Below are 19689 nucleotides of genomic sequence, written 5' to 3' on the forward strand. Positions count from 1 at the left end.
TCACAGGCAAAATGCCGTGAGAACTGAATGAGAAAATGCATGTAAAGCACTTGGCACTTAGTTCTTTTTATGATTATGATGATAATCACACATAAATTATTTCTCACATGACATGATGTTTAGCCTACTTACCCTTCTATTTTTCTTTAAGTCAGATCAGTGTGTAGCATTCAAAATCAAACAAAACACTGCATATATAGCCTGATAGTGCAAAGTAGACTCTCACTCCTTCATTCTAGGTTTTATACTTCTATTGATGCAATCTAAGATTAGAGTATTAAGATCTGTTTACATTTGTATCTTTTTTGGATGGGGTGAGGGTGAATGACAACCCCAATTAAACTGCTTGGTAAAATCTCCTCTCCTCTGTTGTACTTTGGTATTTAGTTTTGGACCCTTAAATTTATCCCATTACATATGATCTTTTTAGCATGAATTCCTTTTTCAAACCTGTGCAACCCATTTGTTCATTCATTCATTCATTCTAGAAACTTTCAAAAGTATATTTATCATGGGCCAGGCACAATGCCAATTATTTGTCATGTTCTGAGATTTTAAAAATTCATTGTAGTTTTGATAGAGCACAATTTCTACACTTTCATCCAAATTGTTGTGTCACATGTTTGGGTAATAAAGAGCTGAGGACACAGGCTAAGGAATGTCTTTAGAAACTTTCCTTGAGGCTCACCAGCACTCTTAGGGCACAGTAGTTTACTTATTATGTATTCATCTTGTGTGGTATCATTTAATACAATTTATTTTTCAACTTGACCAGCAGAATCTTGAGACCTTCTCAGAATCCCTGTTCAAGTTAAGTTTCACTATATCTGTCTAGTCACCTAATTCAATATTCCTATCAAAATAACATTAATCTGATGTGATATCTTTTCTAAGTGAAATTATGCTATTGTTTTCTAAAGGGCTCAGAAGACATATTTTCATAACCCATTCTAGAATTTTGAATAATTTAAGTGCAAACAGAACATAGTGCTTAAATAGCATGACAGCTGTCTTTTTTTGGGTGCTCATCCCACCACGTGTAGCATGGTAAAGACATTAGTGAGAGGATCCAGAAGTTTAGCTAGGTGAAAAAGTCTACCCAAGGACATTGTTCTTCCCACTTTTGCAGAGTGTTTGCTTCACATTTTATTTTACTTAATTTTTTATATTATTTCTGCCCTCCTGGGCTCCTCATGGTCAGGGATATGGTTTTGCTCAGATCTTGTAATTCCTGTCACAGTGCATGACACATCACAGGTGATCTTTAATTGCTTTTTAAATTAATGTACTCAAGGTTTATATGTAAATCTAATGCCTAACCTATTAAAATTAAGGACAAAGAATACTACCACCTTTCAGTCCAGGAGTATGACAAATAGAGATGTCTATAGGCTTTCAGGCATCCCTAGAATCTTTCAGAGAGTCTTAGGAGGGAGCCCCCTTAAACTGTAGAAAATTCTCAAATGGTGAACAATAGACTCTAATGAATATGAAGCAGTGAAATGGCTTTTTTCAAAATATTGGGAAATTTGTGATTTTTTTTCTCCTTTGTCATTTCTAGGATTTTGAAATTCTAGAAAAAATTACATGATTTAACAAATTACAGTCACATTCTGATCTTTGCAAAGACTTTTCTCTCCCTTAAATTTGTTCAGGGTAAGAGAGATTAGTTCTATGGACTTCTTGAAGGTAAGTATTATCTCTTTATATTTGTATCTCCAGTGTCTAGCACATGCTTGGTGGAGAGGAAGAACTCAATAAAATGTTGGATGTTTAAATTATATTTGTGAAAGTGCTTTGTAGACTGTGAAACCTTGTACAAATGAAAAGATATGAGGATGAGTCCTTATGAGGCTCAGAAATTGAATCGGAACTCTACTCTTTTCTTAATGTAACGAGTGTAACTGCACGCACGTGAACACACACACACACACACACACACATTTTCCCTTTGAATAATTGCATTTTTTTTTTTTTTTAACGGAGAAGGTATTGGGACACTGGGCTACTTTTTAAAATTTCAATTAAAATGTGCTTACCCACTTTTTACTACCGGTTGCTCCATTTTGCTCTTCTGACTTTGGCTGGCAAACATCTATTTGTATACTTCATATCATTGTCCTTGGTTAATGCCAGCCCTTCCTATCAAACCCATCTTTAGTCTGCCATACAGTTTTGACTTAGACTTTTCAGCTGTTAGACTGTTAGGCTTTTAAGGATACATTTTAAGAAATCAGTTTCTTTGAAAGCACTTGAACCAGAAGTCAAATGGCATGATGTAAACCAATAGTTTTCCAATGAAGAAATGAAAAGCCTCGATAATGGCAAATAAACAATCTAACCTACTGACCCCAGTTTGGTTACACTGTATTGATTCCTTAAAAATCATTATGAGAGAGAGAGAGCACCACATATACTCTACTGATCAGTTTACAAGTATACTTTGTTGTAAAGACAGAAATAGTGTAGGCATACAAGCGTTTGCCTTAAAATGTCACCTGGTATTAGTTGTCCTTCACTGATTTAAGTATTTTCCTTGATTCAGGTGGATCTGGCTGACAGTGGAGAACCCAAAACTGCATGTGGCCATGGCTACGTGATTGACAGGGCATGATCTGGAGATGCAGCAGGTGAGTCCAGTAGGCCAAAGGCAGGTGACAATGACCTAAAAAAGCTGGTCCTGCTACTTACTCAGTGATAATGATTAGCAGGTATAAGAAGAGATCAAAATCCCAAAGGTTTCCACAAGTTCTCAATTCCTTAATTAGAGCTTTGGGGTCTTTAGAAATATCTTCCAGATTTGGTCTTTGGCTGTTTTGCTCACCCTCCTGTGAACTGGGAGATGGGTGGTGGGTTGGGTGGGGTCAGTGAGGCTTCAGAAAGCTCCTGATAAGCCAAGACAGTTCTACATACCAGCTCCCACACAGCTCATCAGGACTTGACAAGGTCACACTGCAGAATTTTCATCCTTTTGGGCAGTTGGCAAATCCAAAATTCCTATATAGAGGGGTTTAGGTAACAATCTGGAGGGAAGGGAGGATCAAGGGCCTTGTCTTGAAGCTGCTTTGCCTAACGAGTATCAAGTTCTTACTTACCTTGAATGCTTATTTTGATATATTTTGGAGTTAAGTTGATGAAGATTATGGAGTGGGACCCTAAGGAAACCCCAAGTCACCCCTGGGTATTGCGCATAGAATCCAGGTTTGGTAAACACTGTAAAGCCTCCATAGTGTTGTATGGAGCATAGATGCTTCTTCTGAGAGTCTGAATTCACCCTCTAGGGAAGTGTTCTTCAAAATGTGGTCCTACTGAGCTGTACTATTAAGAGTGGGGATGGGGAGGGCTTCTGGGGAGGGAGAGTCTTCATTTTTAATAAGTGTCTTGGATAGAGCTAATGCACAGTAAAATTTGAAACCACTATTTGTTGAAATAACCTCAAGACCACTTGCCCTTGTGATGTATGGAATTTCTTCATTTTTTAATTTCTTTCTGTCTCCTTACAGTCCTTTGGAATATAAATGCCTCTCCTGGATTACTTTCCCTGTTGTGGCTAGAAAGTCTGCATCTTTCTGAGTGAATCAGATTGACAAAGAGTGTCCCTCAAAAACTTTCATGTTCCATCTAATTGGAAGATCACTTGCATTTATACACACGGTACTGGCAGTTGTCTTGGGGAAGAAGAACATAACAACAATAATATTAATACCATGTATTTGAATAATGCTGTACAACTCACAGTTAAACAAATTTGATTGCATGGCTAAATTCATAGCAAATTTATAGCTAAGTTACATTATCTCATTAATTTTTACAACTTGCTCTTAGGATAGGCAATAGTATGCCTACATATGAGAAATCGGAGACTCAGAGAAGACGATGACTTACCTTAGGTCAGCTGACTAGTACACAGAAGAATGGGAGTCAGGTCTTCCAACTCGGAGTCCATTGGTGCTGACACATACAGTCAGGTAGCCTCCTGAGTGGCTTTCATCCACATATTTTGTAAGTCAATGCTTAGAGCAGATGTGTTGATGTCAAATCACCTGGGTTCTGACCTTTGTGATTCCTTTGGAAAACTCTCTATTTCTATTTAAATTGTCATAGACCTCCATTTGTTGAGTGACAATTTTCTCCTGGGAAAGACACGTCTGAGTTGGTCTAGCTCCACCCTACCTGCCAGCTTTCCCCTACGTCTCAACATTTTTGACACAGCCCACACCGCTCTTCCGCCTTGCTTGCCATTGTCTTGCTTCAGGGAGGCTAGGACTCTAAGGTTTCAGAAAAACATTTTTTCTCACATCTGATTACGCTATGTTTATAGGTACTTTGTAGACACATTGTCAGATTTTCTACTACTATATTTTGGTTATCTTGATTTAATCCTTATGAACTCATGTCCCTTCATTAATATCATCAAATTCAAGAAGGAAAAGGGACCTTGGAGGCTAATGCTAGATTTCCCTGAAGACAGGCATGATAGATGTCCATCCAGCCTCCACTGTGCCCCTCCTGTGAAAGGGACATACTATCAGGGAAAGCAGCTCTTACTAACTAGACCTCTCTTACTGTCACATAATTCTTCCTTTATGTTGGGCTGAAAATTTCAGCCTTTAGCTTCCACACATTGGTCCTTGTTTTGCAACACAGATGCCTTGTCCCTTTTTCATGAGAGAGTTCTTCAAATACACGAGGCAGTCGTCCATCATGTAGAATCAGAGTTACAGAATTGGAAGTTGTTATGGACTTAATTGTGTCTCTCCCAAATTCATACAATGAAGTCTTAACCTTCAATACCTCAGAATGTGACTGGATTTGCAGACAGGGTCTTTAATAAAGAGGTAATAAGTTAAAATGAAGTTATTAGGTTGGGTCCCTAGTCCCATAGAACTGGTGTCCTTTTGAGAAGAGGAAGGGACACCAGTAGCACACCTGGAGGAAAGGCTCTGTGAGGACACAGGGAGAAAGCGACCATCTACAAACCAAGGAGTAAGGAAGGGCTCAGAAGAAACCAATCCTGTCAGTATCTTATGTCTGACTTCTAGCCTGCTGTGAGAAAATAAATTTCTGTTGTTTAAGCCACGTGGTCTGTAGTACTTCGTTATGACTGCCCTCGCAGACTAATTCAAAAGTCAAATGTATATAGGATTGGAGCCAAGGGGATAAGGTCTAGCCAGGTATTCAGCGTGAGAGGGGAAGAGGGCCATGGGATAAAAACCTTTACAGAGTACGCCCAGGAAGAAGGGCCTGAGAAAAGAGTCAAGAGAGAACAGAGTGAAAGAAGACAAGGGAAGAGAGAGTCCTTTGCTTTTTTTATCTGGGGTTCTGAATTCCTTAATTTTGTGTTCTGTTTTGTCAAAGTTGTCTTCAGCATTTAAACTCTGTCCTTTCCTGCCCCCACGGACCAAGTTAAGGAAATGTGGGTTTCAAATCTGAAGATTGGTCATCACACTATTCAAAGGTAGAGTTAAAGATTTATATTAGTGTCACTTAAGTAGGACTCAATCTCAGAATGTACTTGGGGAATTTTTCAAAGTACACATTTCTTTGACTCAAACTATGAAATTTGATTTTAGTATAGATCTGTGGTGGAGTACTGCTACCATATATTTTGAAATCAAACAACACCACCCCCCCAAAAAAACTCTCATAACTTCCCAGGTACTTCTGATATGCACACTGACTGAGATACACTAATTCAGATAAAAATAAAAACAGACTTTTTTTCCTACATGCCTAGAAATAATGCCAGATAATTATAGATTTTGAACTTCATGGAAAATTAAATTTTTCACCTTTTGGGGGGAAGAGATATTTTGTGAACCCATAAGCAGAATCTAAGTTTTCTATTCTCATTACCTTATTATTTTTGATAATAATTTTGAAAATGACAGTTGTCCTATGCCCTGGGTTGAATGTCACCCCAAAACTTAGTCCCCACTGTGACAGTGTTAAGAAGGTGGGAAATCCTATTATAGTAATTGAAAGGTGGGGCCTTGAAGAGGTGATTAGATTCTGAGGACTGTGCCTAGTAAATGGATGAAAAATGGTGATCAAGAGGGTGGTTCTAAGGGCTTTAAAAGGAGAGTACACGAGGAACTATCTCTCTGCTCTGCCATCTTCTGCCATGTGAGACTCCTGCAGTACTGTTACCACCAACACTTTGACCAGATGTGTTCCCTGGACTTTGGACTTCCTAGCCTCTGAAACTGTAAGCAATAAATTCTGTTTTCTTATAAATCACCCAGTTTCATGTATTTTGTTATAAGCAAGAGAAATAGACTAAAATACCTTGGTAGCTTTTTGGGATGTTTATGGTCCCACTCCCAGCAATGGCCTTCCTCCACCAACAGGCACTGTTCCTCCCCTGTGTATCTGAATATCAGTTTGAACTAGCTATCAAAGTTTACAACAGTCAGTCACACTGACCATCACATTATTCTTTGTGACTTGAGAGAATATCCCTGTTTTCTCAAATGCTCTGTCTGCTGAGAATTAGGAACCATTTCTATATACTAAAGAACTATCACTCACTGGAAGTATACTCTTCCTTCCTGTGGAAGAAAACTTATGACATTGAACTTGATAAAAGCCATCATTTTCACAAGCTCAAATAAAACAAGTCTTCTCCATCTCCCCTCCCACCTCCATAGGTTCAGGTATGAACAACTGGAGGAGACCACACTGCAAAGAAATCCTCTTAGGCTTTAGGCTGAAACAAATCAGGGCTAACCAGAGTAATCAATTTTCTTATAAAAATAATGAATCGTGCTACTTTAACTTAGATGTTCCAAAGAAACTCTAACATGCTTTTTAGCCATTTCTGGATTTTTTAAAAAAACCACTGCTTCTTTCTTTTTGGGGAGTTGGGGAGGTAATATGGTCTTGAGACTAACCAGGGCAGCCAGACTGTGAATTTAGTTTCAGGTGAATATATGACGGTCCGAATAGGTAGGTCGAGCTAGTAGACACTACACCTAAAACATCACAGTGGGAAGGTTTGGGGGGTGGATGCGGGTGGGGACAGCAGTGCTCTGTACTGAAATTGACCAAGTCTGCCTTATGGGTGCTGACCTGACAGGTTTGTCTACTTTAGGGATGCTGAGGATACACTCTTCTGCCACAAATTATGTTTTATCCACGTACCATGGTGTCTCACATTCCATCTGTAATGATTCATTCCTTTGGCTTTCTTTGCCTCTCTTAAAATGGAAATTCTCTTGGTTTGTGCAGAACACAGAAGGCAAATTCACAAAGGCAAATACACTAAGGTAGTTATCTGCTTTGTTTTCCAATAGCTGGAAGGAACTAGTGAAGCTGGAAAAACTCTTGAACTTCATCAGTGGAAATGGAGGGGAGGTTGCTCAGGAGGTGGGGAAAGAGCACAGGATGGGGGGAGAGGCAGCAGACACACATTTTCCCCACTTGGGAATTGTGAATGGGACTGGCTGGCCACTCAGCACTGCTTACACAAAACAAAACATTGTGTCTTGGAGAGTTGCTCTAATCCGGTGTGCTATTCCAATAAGTGAACTGGACAAGATTTATAAAGCTGGAGTAGGGAAAGGGGATGAGCACTGCAACCATAAGCCTGAGCTGTAAACCGTGACACTTATTTGGGCACAGAGGCCAGATCATTAATGTTCAAGGAGCACCTTTCAAAATTCAAATGCAGAGGACAGAAAATGGTGTCGGTCTTTTATACCATTTCCTCTTTTTGGAGGTGAGTCAGAGAGATTGAGTTATGAAGCATTAAAAGCTAATTTTGTTCCTACATTCAATTTTTTTCGTTTCACTTAGATAAAAACCTTTTAGGTCAAAGACCATTTGAGGTGGCCCTGGTTCCTCCATGTTCAACTCACTCGCCTCTAGTTTCTGCTGGACCCGCATTTCAATTGACTGTGTTTCCAGAGGGAAATGGTTCTAGTGACCTCACTGTAGAAAGACAGGAGCCTCTGGCAAGTTACCAAACAGCCAGGCTGTTCTACATAAGTGGGTCTCTTTGCTTTGGCGTAGTAAAGCAATGCCATTGTAGGTCAACACTCAAATGTCTTGGCGAAGTTGTTAAGTGCATGGGGAGTCCTAACCACTGCTGTTGGCGGGGAGACCTGGCTGTCGCCTGCGTCTCACCTTCAGAATTCAGCCTTGATTAAAATGGGCTCTGCAGGTGCAGTCCTGGTTTGTGAGAAGGGTAAAAACCTGGGGACATGCCAGCATTTCTTTCTCACACTGCTGAGGACACACAGAAGGGTGTTCTGGCCAAATTAGCTAGTTATTAGTTCTCCAAATAACTTTGGTTTTTAGACACCTGACTTGACTCTGTAAGTGAGTGGGAGGCTGTTTTCCCCTGACTGTTTTTGCATCTTGGCTTTCATGTCACTACATGAACATTCAGCACACAAAGTTCTGTTATCTAATCAGGTGCATCAGTCCGTGGTAAAGATGAGAGGGCAGGAACGCCCCTCTGACTCAGATTTTGCACAAACAAAACTCAGGCTTGTTAGTGAGGCAGAGAAGGGCACCCCCATGGCTGCTCTGCTCCGATCAGATCTTTCCCCCACAATCTGCGGGGCAGTGCAAGTGGGTGAGGAGTTTTTATGGCAAGATAAGCAATGGGAGGGCCCCAGTCCGGTATGCTAAACAAAATTAAAATGTCAATATTTACACATGACCTTCAAGGCTCTTACACTTTTGCTTCTTAGTATTCAGTACAGACTGCATTTTCTTTAGTCCGTTACCAACAGCTTGGAAATTCAGTTAGAGGACATAACCCAAATGTTCTCCAAATGTTGCTTCCAAATGGTCATCTTGAAAAGTGCTGTTTTAAGGCATGCAACCTTTCTGCACCGAGAGAGGGCTGTTTCTCAGCCTACTCGACTGCAGGGGAATTATACGAAGATTAAAACTACTGATGGTAAAGATAGTGCCACACCGCACACTTTAATTTGTTGATAATGAAAGCACAAGAGGCCTTTTCACAGGCTTCCTGAAGCCTTACTATTGTGTACCGCACATTCAACCCCTGCTTGTGTGCTGACACAAACAAATAAACGCGATCATAACGGTTGAAATGTAGTTAGCAACACAATTGAGAACATCTGTATTGTAAGCAGAAATAAATTAGAAATACTGAAGTGTTTTGTAGCTGTGAAAACGAAGGAATAAAAAAATAACCCACAGTACCTGGATTAAGCAGTTATAAATAATGTATAAGGCAAAAATCTCATTACCCCCTGTGTAAACTCCCCCCAATGAAATATATTTTATGAATGTAGTAACACTGTAATAACTAAAGCATTTGTTTTTCCACACAAACTTTCCATTTCATAACTGTGAGATTGTTTGGATTTACAAGTTCAAGTCCAAGCAGCCCAGAGTTTATCGGTTTTGGTCTCTTCCTCATGACCTTCAGCTCCAGGGTTCTGTGCAGCTCCACGCTCCACTATTTATCAGAATGTTGCTTTGCGCACGTGAAAGTTTCCCCAAATACAGCTACATGAAAACAAACTGAGGTGAAACAATTGCCCTCCTCCCTGGAAACTCCTTCACTGCAGAGAACAGAGGGAGGAAGTGCTCTACCTGTGAGTGTCAGTGACACCTGGGCACCTCCCAGAGTCCCGGCCACTGGTGATAGAATCGATCATGTTGTTGATGTCACCCTACGTGAAGCAACAGCTGCCAGATTAGTGAGCTTCATCCAGCTGAGCTGTGGGGCCAGAAGTTTTCCCCCCTGGGTGCCATCCTTAGCATAGCCAGGTCCAGAGGGAATGTGATTCTTTGCATGCCCATCGCACTCCTGTAGCTCCATGTCCCTCTTTAGTTTCTTGGTTCTTTTTTCCTGTCATAAACCCATCTGAGACATCATGGAACCCAGCAGCATGCTGAAGGGTGAAAGGTAATTCTGGAGTCCTGTTAGTTAAGAAACCCAGATCTTCTGGGTTAGGCAAGGTGAACATCTTGTATTTAAGATATACTAAGGCAAGAAATAAAGCATGGAGAACTGGCTCAATGACATTTTTTATATTATAGGAGCCAACCCATGCCCGGTCATCTCCTTTATCACATACCTAAATGATTCTTTCTGAGCTTTGATAAATGAATGTGTATCCTATCTGGCTCTGCTAAAGTCCTTGGGAGGGTCCCTAAGTGAACCACAGATGTCCAGACAGATAACTGCCTGAATTTGAGCCTGATGCCTGACCGGGGGCCACTCTGACTTGCATGACTTTTGCCATGTTCTATTTCTGCCCAGTCCAGCTGGGACAGCAGTGGTAGCTAAGCAGCTAACAGAAAGACCTCATGAGAATCTCTTCGAGTATGAAGCCACACAGGGACACATTTTCGGAGTCATAGTTACAAACTTTTCATTTCTGCTCCTTTTGGTAGGCAGCTACTGCATGGTAGGGGAAGGTGGCTGGACTGTGGGTCAGAAGACTTGCTCTGAACTTCCACCTTCCTCTTCATTACTTTGGTGACTTTGGACCAGTCAATCTCTGAACCTTGGTTATCTAGAAAATGAGGATAATTCTACTTTATTTTTTTCTTTTAGTGGGACCTAAATAAGGTAATGCAAATAAAGGGGCTTTATATGGTTTAAAGCATTGAATGGTATGGACTTATTATTAAAAGGAAATATCTATCCTACCTAACTTAAAATGTGGTTTGAGCATCACAAAGAAAATATGTGAAGAGGGTTTTGAAAAGTATATAGAGCTAAGTAATGCAAAGTACATCACTGCACTTGAATGTAATGCTAGTGCCATGTCAGCTTGATTAACTGTGGTCACTAGCTCTCACATACACATTTGCCAGAGTAGGGCAGTCCTCTAGACTGTAAAAAAGGATTTAGAAGCTGGAGATATTAGGTCTGGTGCTATCTTTACCACTACCCTTTTATTGTGAGCACCTCAATCATTTTGAGATCTTTGTCTCATTTCTTTCACTTCTAATATGCAGAAACAGCAGTTACCTCCTAATATGGTTGCTGGGAAAACATAATTGTAATGGATTCCAAAAATAGCCCTTAAGGACAAAGTTATGTGAAGGACGTTAATTGTGCATGAACTCTTTCAGCAGTGAGTAGGCACTTCTCCACATACCCCCAGGATCTCCAGCTGATAAAGGAACAACAAGACCCTACTGAATCGGGACAAGGTGACGGTTCTGCTTGTGTGGCAATCTAGGTCTCAGAGTCTGTCTGGTATGCGGGCAGGGTGTAAAGAAAGAGCAGATTGTATTTTCAGGAGAAAGGTTAAGCTTGAATGTTTTGGACAGGAGGTGGTTAGATGCATTTTTTAAAAGTCCTTGAGTTTACTTGATTTTTTTTGTCCTTGTGATGGTTGTAACCCATTCCAGATTATGAACAAATTTAGCAACACAAAAGAGGTCATACACAATTCTTTGCCTCTGATGCTCCACTTCCTCTGGTGCCCCTTCTAGCTCTCTCCTCTTCTTCAGTAATTTGGCAACCTGCAAGGCTGACTTGATCACTGTCCGCTTAAGAAGAGTGGAAAGTTATTTTAGAAATGTTTTGAAACTTTTATAGGAGAGTTGTAGAAAGATAGAGGTTTCCAGAAAAATTCTTAATAGAAGAAGTTAAGAGACCCATTTTATTTATTTATTTATTTTTGGTTTTAAAACCACATTTTATTTTGGACTAATTTTAGACTTACAAAGAAATTGCAACAATACTAGAAAGAATCCCTTTATATCCACCATTCTGCTTCTACTTATGTTTAATCTCTCTCATCATCATTGTATAATTATAAATAGAAAATTAACATTGATGCAATGTTATTAATTAAGCTGCAGACCTCATCTGCTGTTTACTAATTTTCCTGCAAACATCATTTTCCTGTCCCGGGAGTCCATCTAAGACCCCACATTGCATTTAGTCATTATTCTCCCTAGTTGCCACCAGTCTGTGATGTTCCTCAGTCCTTTCTTGTCCCTTCATAACTTTGGCACTTTTTTTTTTTTTTAAAGATGACCGGTAAGGGGATCTTAACCCTTGTCTTGGTGTTGTCAGCACCACGTTCTCCCTAGTGGGCTAACCAGCCATCCCTATATAGGGATCCGAACCCTTGGCCTTGGTGTTATCAGCATCACACTCTCCCATGTGAGCTGTGGGCCGGCCCAATAACTTTGGCACTTTTTGAAGGGTATTGGTAAATTATTTGGTAGAACGTTTTTAAGTTTAGGTTTGTCTAATGTTCTTTCATGGTTGCAGTGAGGTTATGCCATTTTAGCAAGAATACCACAGAAATGACACTGTGTCCCTTTTCAGTGCATCATATCACAGGATTCACAATGCTGATATACCTTATTACTGGTGATACTTACCTTGATCCTTTTGTTAGGTTGGGGTCTGCTGATTTTATTATCTAAATTTCCATGTGTGTTTGGATCTAATTCTGGACCATTCTATTCCACTGGTTTATCTGTCTATTTGTTTGTTTCTATATTAATGTTCCAGCACCACACTGTTTTAATTATCAAGACTTTATGGAATGTTTTAATTTCTGGTAAGACTAGTCACCACACACAGCTTTTATTTTTCAGTGTTTTTCTACCTTATTGTTACACTTTTTTATATGAACTTTAGTACCAAATTATCTAACTCTAGAAAATAGACTGTTGATAGTTTGTTGAAATTGCATTAGATTTATAATTAACTTAGGAAAAACTGATATTTTTAATTTAATTAAATTTAAAAAATTTTTTATTTTAAAATATAATTGTACATATTCATGGAGTACAGTGTGTTGTTTCAATACACACATACACTGTACAGTGATTTACTTAGGGTAGATAGCACATCCATCTCCTGAACATTCATCTTTTCTTTGTCATGATTACATTCAAGATCCTCTTTTCTAGCTATTTGGAAATATACGATATAATATTATTAGCTTGAATCTGCCTAGGACACCAGAACTTATTCTTTCTAATTACCTATAGCTTTGTAACCATTAATCCACCACTTCCCCCAACCCCCACCCTTCCATTCCTGGCCTCTAGTAACTATTATTCTACTCTTTACTTCTATGAGACCCATTTTTAAAAATATATATTTATAATTCTATAATTCTATCCAAGAAAAGGGAATGTCTTTTTATTTGTTAAAGTCTTTAGTAGTGTCTTTCAGTATGTTTTAAAATTTCAGGAGTGTTTTAAAATTTTCCATATATAGGTTTTCACAACACTTGTTAAATTTATTCAAAAGTATTTACTATATATATATATTTTTTTTTTTTAACAGAAAAACACAGGATTTATTTATTTATTTATTTATTTATTTAATTTTATTTTTTAATGTTCACAATCAAGGCAGAAGCTGCTGCCCATTAAGCACTTTGTTTTTTTTGTTTTTTTTTTTAATTTTATTTTGTCGATATACATTGTAGCTGATTAATGCTCCCCATCACCAAAACCTCCCTCCCTTCTCCCTCCCCCCCTCCCCCCCAATAATGTCCTTTCTGTTTGCTTGTTGTATCAACTTCAAATAATTTTGATGCTTTTTAAATGGGGGTTTTTCTACCATCCTGTCTCCTGTTTATTGTTCATTTATATGAAGACTATTGATTTTTATGTGTTAATTTTTTATCCTGCTCCTTCAGTAAATTCTTTTATTGTTTGAGTTATTTCTATCACTGATTCTCTGGGGTTTTCCAGATATGTTATAGTATCATCTGCAAATATAGATAGTTTTACTTTTTCTTTAGTCTTTCTTATGCCTTTCATTGATTTCTCTTTTCTAATTGCATTGGCTAATATCTCTGTTAGTAGCAGAAATATTGGACATTTGCATCTTCTTCCTGATCTTAGTTGAAATAACTCTAGTATTTCTCCATTAAATAGGGTAATGAATTTAGAACAAATCATCATGTGGAGAAAATATCTGTCAATTACTATATATGGGAGTGGTCTTACCATCAAGGTACATTAAATTTTGTCAATTTGTTCTTGGCTTTTTCTTTTGTCTATGGAGATAGCTATATATTTTTTTTTCACTTTAAAAATTATTATGTGTACTAGGTTGAATAATGACCACGTGAAAGCACCAGATTCTAATCTTAGGAGCCTGCAAATGTTAACTCATATGATAAATTTTTTTTTTCAAGTGTGATTAAGTTTAGGATCTTGAGATGAGAAAATTGTTCTGGATTGTCCAGTTGGGCCCTAAATCCCATCATAATTGTCCTTAAAAGAGAGTGGTAGGGTGAGATTAGATGTACACATAGAGGAGAAGGTTATGTGAAGATGGAGACAGGGACTGGAGTGATGTGGCCACAAGCCAAGGAATTCTGGATGCTACCAGAAGCTGGAAGAGGCAAAGAATAGATTCTTCCCCAGAGCCTGTGGAAGGACTGTGGCCCTGTCTACACCTTGATCTCAGACTTCTTCCCTTCAGAACTATGACAGAATAAATTTCTTTTGTGGTAATTTGTTACAGTGGCCATAGAAAATTAATATAAATATTGGTACTGGGAAGTGGGGTGCTGCTATAACAAATACCTAAAAATGTGAAAGTGAATTTGCAATTGGATAATAGGTAGAGGCTTGAAGAATTTTAAGGTACATGATAGAAAAAGCCTAGATTGCCTTAAACAGACTGTTGGTAGAAATATGAATGTTAAAAGCAGTTCAGCTGAGGACTCAGAAGAAAATAAAGAGCACATATTTGGACACTGGAGGAAAGATGACCTTTGTTATGTAGTGGCAGACAAGTTATCTGAATTGTATCCCATGGTTGTATGTGCAGTAGAACTTGTAGGAGATGAACTTGGATATTTAGCTGAGAAGATTTCCAAAGAAGGTATTGAAAGTGCAACCTGGTTTCTTCTTGCTGCTGCTTCTGGCTTCTTCTTGCTGCCATGTGATGACTGTGAAAATTCTCAGCATATCCAGATTGCAAATGATGCTAACGTGAGGTACACTGTAAGGAAAGTGTGCTCTGGAAAGAAAGCCAATGGTGTGATGGGACAATCTTTTGCTAGTGTTGAAGAGATTTAGGTGTGTGACATGACACATATGTCCACTCAAGCATCTCAGCAGAATTCAGGAATAGAGATGATATTATCCAGGAAAGACCTGTGGAGGACCCTTTTGTCTTATTATGTGGATGCCTATAACATACATGGGAGACACACAGGGGTTCTGAGAATATTATAGCAGTAAAAACACTGCTGGCTTGAACTGAAAAGGACAGGAACAGGAGAAAAATGAAAGAAGGCTGTTGGACTCCAAAAATTCTATAGGCAGGAAACAGGCTGATAAAACTACTCAGCTGAATACAGATGGTAACTTACAAAAAAGGATGACTCTGAGGTTGGATCTACAGGCACAATAGCTAGATGCATGGGTGTAGAGAACAGAGCAGTGATTGCAGAGGGTGGGTTCTTGAGCCACACAGGATTATCTCCAGTCCTCAAAACAAAATAGAATTTCCCCTGCTGGGCTTTGAAATTGCTTTGGACTTGTGACCACTTCCTTCCTTCTATTTTCTCTCTTTTGGAATGAGAGTGTCTGTAACTATTATCCTATACCTGTCCCACTATTCTGCTTTGAAAGCAGATAACTTGTTTTCTAGTTTAACAGGACCACAACTGGAGAGAAATTTTGCACTAGGATAGATGGCACTCAGAGTCTCACATATATTTGATTTAGATGATGAGATTTAGGATTTTTAAACTGATGACATTTAGATGACATTTTCAACTTGAGTTGATGTTGTAATGGGTTGAGGCCTTTGTGGATTTGGGGATGGGGGAAAATGTACTTTGCATGTGGGATGAAGGTGAATCTTTGGGTGCCAGAAGGTGGCCTGTTGTAGGCTGATAAAAACTCTCAGAGATATTTCCAGGTACTAATCCTTGGAACCCACAAGTATTACCTTATTTGGACAAAAAGGATCATTAGAGACGTAAGTTATGGATTTTGAGATGAGGAGATTGTCCTGGATTATCTGGGTGGGTCCTAAGTGCCATCACAAAGATATTTTTGAGGAGGCAGAGGGACAGAAGATGCACATGAAGAGGAAAAGAAGAATGAAGATGGATGCAGAGATTAGAGTGAAACAGCCACAGGCCAAGGAATGTGATGAAATACGACAGACACCGGAAGCTAGAAGAGGCAGGGAACAGATTCCGTCCTGTAGCCTCCAGAGGAAGCCTGGCCTTCTGACACCTTGATTTTGTATTTCTGGCCTTCAGAACTGTGAGAAAATACATTTCCGTTGTTTTAAGCCACCAAGTTTGTGGTAGTTTGTTATTGGCCATGGGAAACTAATACATTATGGTGTATAATATTAATGGATCTCTTAGCCAGAATTGCATTCCTGGTATAAATCTCATTTAGCATGAATATTTTTATCTTAATATGTGTAGGATTATACTGCTAATATTTTCTTTAGATTTTTGCATTGATATTTATGAGTAATGTTGCTCTGTAGTTTTATTTCTTGGCATTGTCTTTATCTTTTTAGGTATGATTCCTATATTGCATTCAAAGGATTAGGAAATTTTTCTTCATTTCGAATGCTCTGGAGCAATTCATAGAGCATTGAGACTACCTGGTATTTAAAGGTTTGGTCGAATTACACTGTGAAATAATCTGTGCCTGGTGATTTTTTGGTGGGGGAGTTCCTTAATAACTTTCTCTATTTCTTATATGATAATTGGTCTGATTTCTAACCCTATGAGGTCAATACGTAGTTCTCTAGGAAATTATCCACTTCATCTAGGTTTTTGAATTTATTTTCATAGAAGTCTGCAACCTAGACTCTTAAGGTTTAAAAAGCAATTTCTGTTTCCAAGGTATTTTCCTCTTTTCATTTTTATTTTGTGTATTTATACATTTTTCTTTTTTTTGGATCAAATTAGCTGGTGGTTTACCTATTTTGTTAACTGTTTCCCCAGATCAGGATTTTGATCCTTTAACATCCACTTAATGCCACCTACATAGCAATATAAGCATGTACACTTTTCTTTGCCTTCTCCTCCTAGTTTTTTGTTGCAATGTTTTTGTTTCATCACAATACACAGCAACTGTTAGTCTTTCACCCTCATTTCCATCCTTGGCTTAGTAGTATATGGATAATTATATATTTTTAAATGCTAACTATCAGTCCTTTTGTTGAAGTTTTTTTCAGTCATTACTGGGTTGTGTGAAGCTCATTCTTTAGTAGATTCTTTAAGAACAGCTTATGAGTACAGAATTCCATAAATTCTTAAATATTAATATTGTTATTTGACATTTGATTGATATCTTGGCTATATGTAAAATCCTTTGTTCACAATTTCTTTCATTGAGCTTTTTAAAAATGATGTTTCATTATTGCCTTCTTTGTATGTTGGTTTTTAAAACTCTGATGCTGGCTGGATTTGTTTGCCAACATAAATTATTTGTTCTTTTTGCTTGGAGGTGTTGAGGATTTTGTCTTTGTTTTTAAAATCTAGTAATTCTATTAGGAGATGTATCAGTTTTGATCATTCTGAGTTAATTTTCTCAGGTATCTAGTGAGCCTTTTTAAAGTGTAGATTCAGATCTTTTCTATTTCTGGAAAAACTTCTTGGATTACAATTTTAAAGAATAGTTGCATTTCATTTGTTTTCTTTTTCTTCTTCAGGGAATACAATACAATAATACAAATATTATTACTGCTTTGCCTGTCTTCTATTTCTGCTATTTTTTCTCTGATCCACTTTACATCTTCTTTTATGTCATTTTCATTCTTCTGGTTGTTTTTCTGCCTTTCTTCCGTGTCTCTTACTGAATTTTCAATTGAGTCTATTTTCCCTTGGATACCTTGAAATTCCTTCTTTATTTCTAGGTAATATTGTCTTTTCCTTCCACTTAATTCCTGAGTTCAATCAACTGCTTTTTAAATTTCTCCCTTTTTTATATTTATTTCTGTTCCTAGTATTTTTATTTCTAGTTTGAGATTAATTTTCATATCCTTAAATGCTTGTGATAGTATATTTAATTCAGTTTGGAGTGTAAACTTAAGGTTTTCTTCTGCTTCATGATCTTTCTGGGAGGGGTGTTATATTTTTTTTAGTGATTTGCATGAAAATTCATTCTGCAATTGTCCTTTTTTGATTTTATTTTTCTACTGTTTAGTTTTGTCATATGGGAGTGTTTTACATGGTTCTAGTTAAATGGCACCCTTTTCTGTTAGTCTAGAAACATTTGGGTACTTTAGCAGGCTTTTGTTTTGTTTGTTTTGGTGTTAGTGTATGAATTCTAAGTCCTCCAGTTTGATCCTTTTTTTTTTTTTTTTTAGAAACCTATATTTTTCTTTTTTTCTGCTTCACTACCCAATTGCTCTTCCTTCTTTTATCCCCCACTTTCTTTCTTTTTTCTCTCCCCCAGAAGCTATGTGCTTGGAAGACAAATCATGCTTGCTCATTTCAATTATGTCTGTCCCTTTAAATAGTGTGCCTGGCCCTTTAAGTAGCTGCCTGCCCTTTAAAAGGCACATTCTTTGAAATACCATTCCTGAAATCCTACTCTATTTAAGCTTTCTGCTGTTCTCTCCAACTCTTTCGCAAGTCCTCTTGCTTGTGTCCCTCCTCTGTCTTACTAGCAATTTTTGTCATTAGGCCTTTGCTTGCAGCAAAGCTCTAGGGTAAAAGAAGAGAGGGGTAGAAGATTGTGGGATTTGTTTCTTTTCTCTTTCAACTACTTTTTAAAAAATCACTCTTGTCATACTTTTCAAGTAATGTTGAGAGTGTGGTTTTGCATAGAAATTTCAGAGCTCTGAAGTGAGTTTGTACTGTTTGATGGGTGGGGTGGGGTGGCTTGGCAGGTCACTTACTACATACCTGTCATTGTCTTCGGCTACTTGAAAGTCTTCAAAGAATGCATGGGACCCTGGCCGACAGTGGACAGCAGGCATGTTAAAAGTGCAGTCTCATTCATGCCAATGTTTTTACTTATCACCTATACAACTGACGGCTCCCATATATAGATTTTGAATCCAGACTTTCTAAGCCTCTGATCTGTATATCCAAGTATAATCATACAATCTCAAACTCAGCAAGTTCAGAATTCAACAATTTCCTTCCCCCACAAGGCTGATCTGCCCTTTCTTCTCAAATACCTTCTGTTCCTTGCTGAAAAGTAGCATTCACCACTTGGAGACTCAAGTCAGAAATGTGGGAGTCATCTAGAGTCATCTATCTCCATCACCCACACATCCAATTGATACTTCATGAATGGTTATTCAATCAATGTCTTCATGATTTCTAAAAGAAGGAAAAAAGAAACAAAATTTCTTTCCCTTGATATCATCTGGAATAAGGCTGAACAGGGTGTTCTTTGCTACTCAGGTGTAGATCTTGCTAGTGGTGGGAATAGTAGCACAGAATGCATATAATTTAATAAGGATTTTATAGAAATGATAAACTCCTTATTAGAATCCAAGATCTTGGAGGCAGGTACCATGTCTTATTCATTCGATAATCTTTCACAATACTTGGCAGAAAGCTTAATAAAGGCCATTAAGGATATTTTAAGTAAATGAATAAATGACTATAATATCACTTGTGAAAAAGAAATAGAAAAAGTGGTCTGAAGGCTCACTGAACTTAAAAGCAAGACAACTCAAAATCTTGAAAGCATTAGAAATGTTACAGAAATGAATGATGTGGCCACTCAGGAACTTGGGCAGAACTGGGGACTCTAACA

This window comes from Cynocephalus volans, chromosome 8 (assembly GCF_027409185.1).
Source record: "Cynocephalus volans isolate mCynVol1 chromosome 8, mCynVol1.pri, whole genome shotgun sequence".
Taxonomy (NCBI): Eukaryota; Metazoa; Chordata; class Mammalia; order Dermoptera; family Cynocephalidae; genus Cynocephalus; species Cynocephalus volans.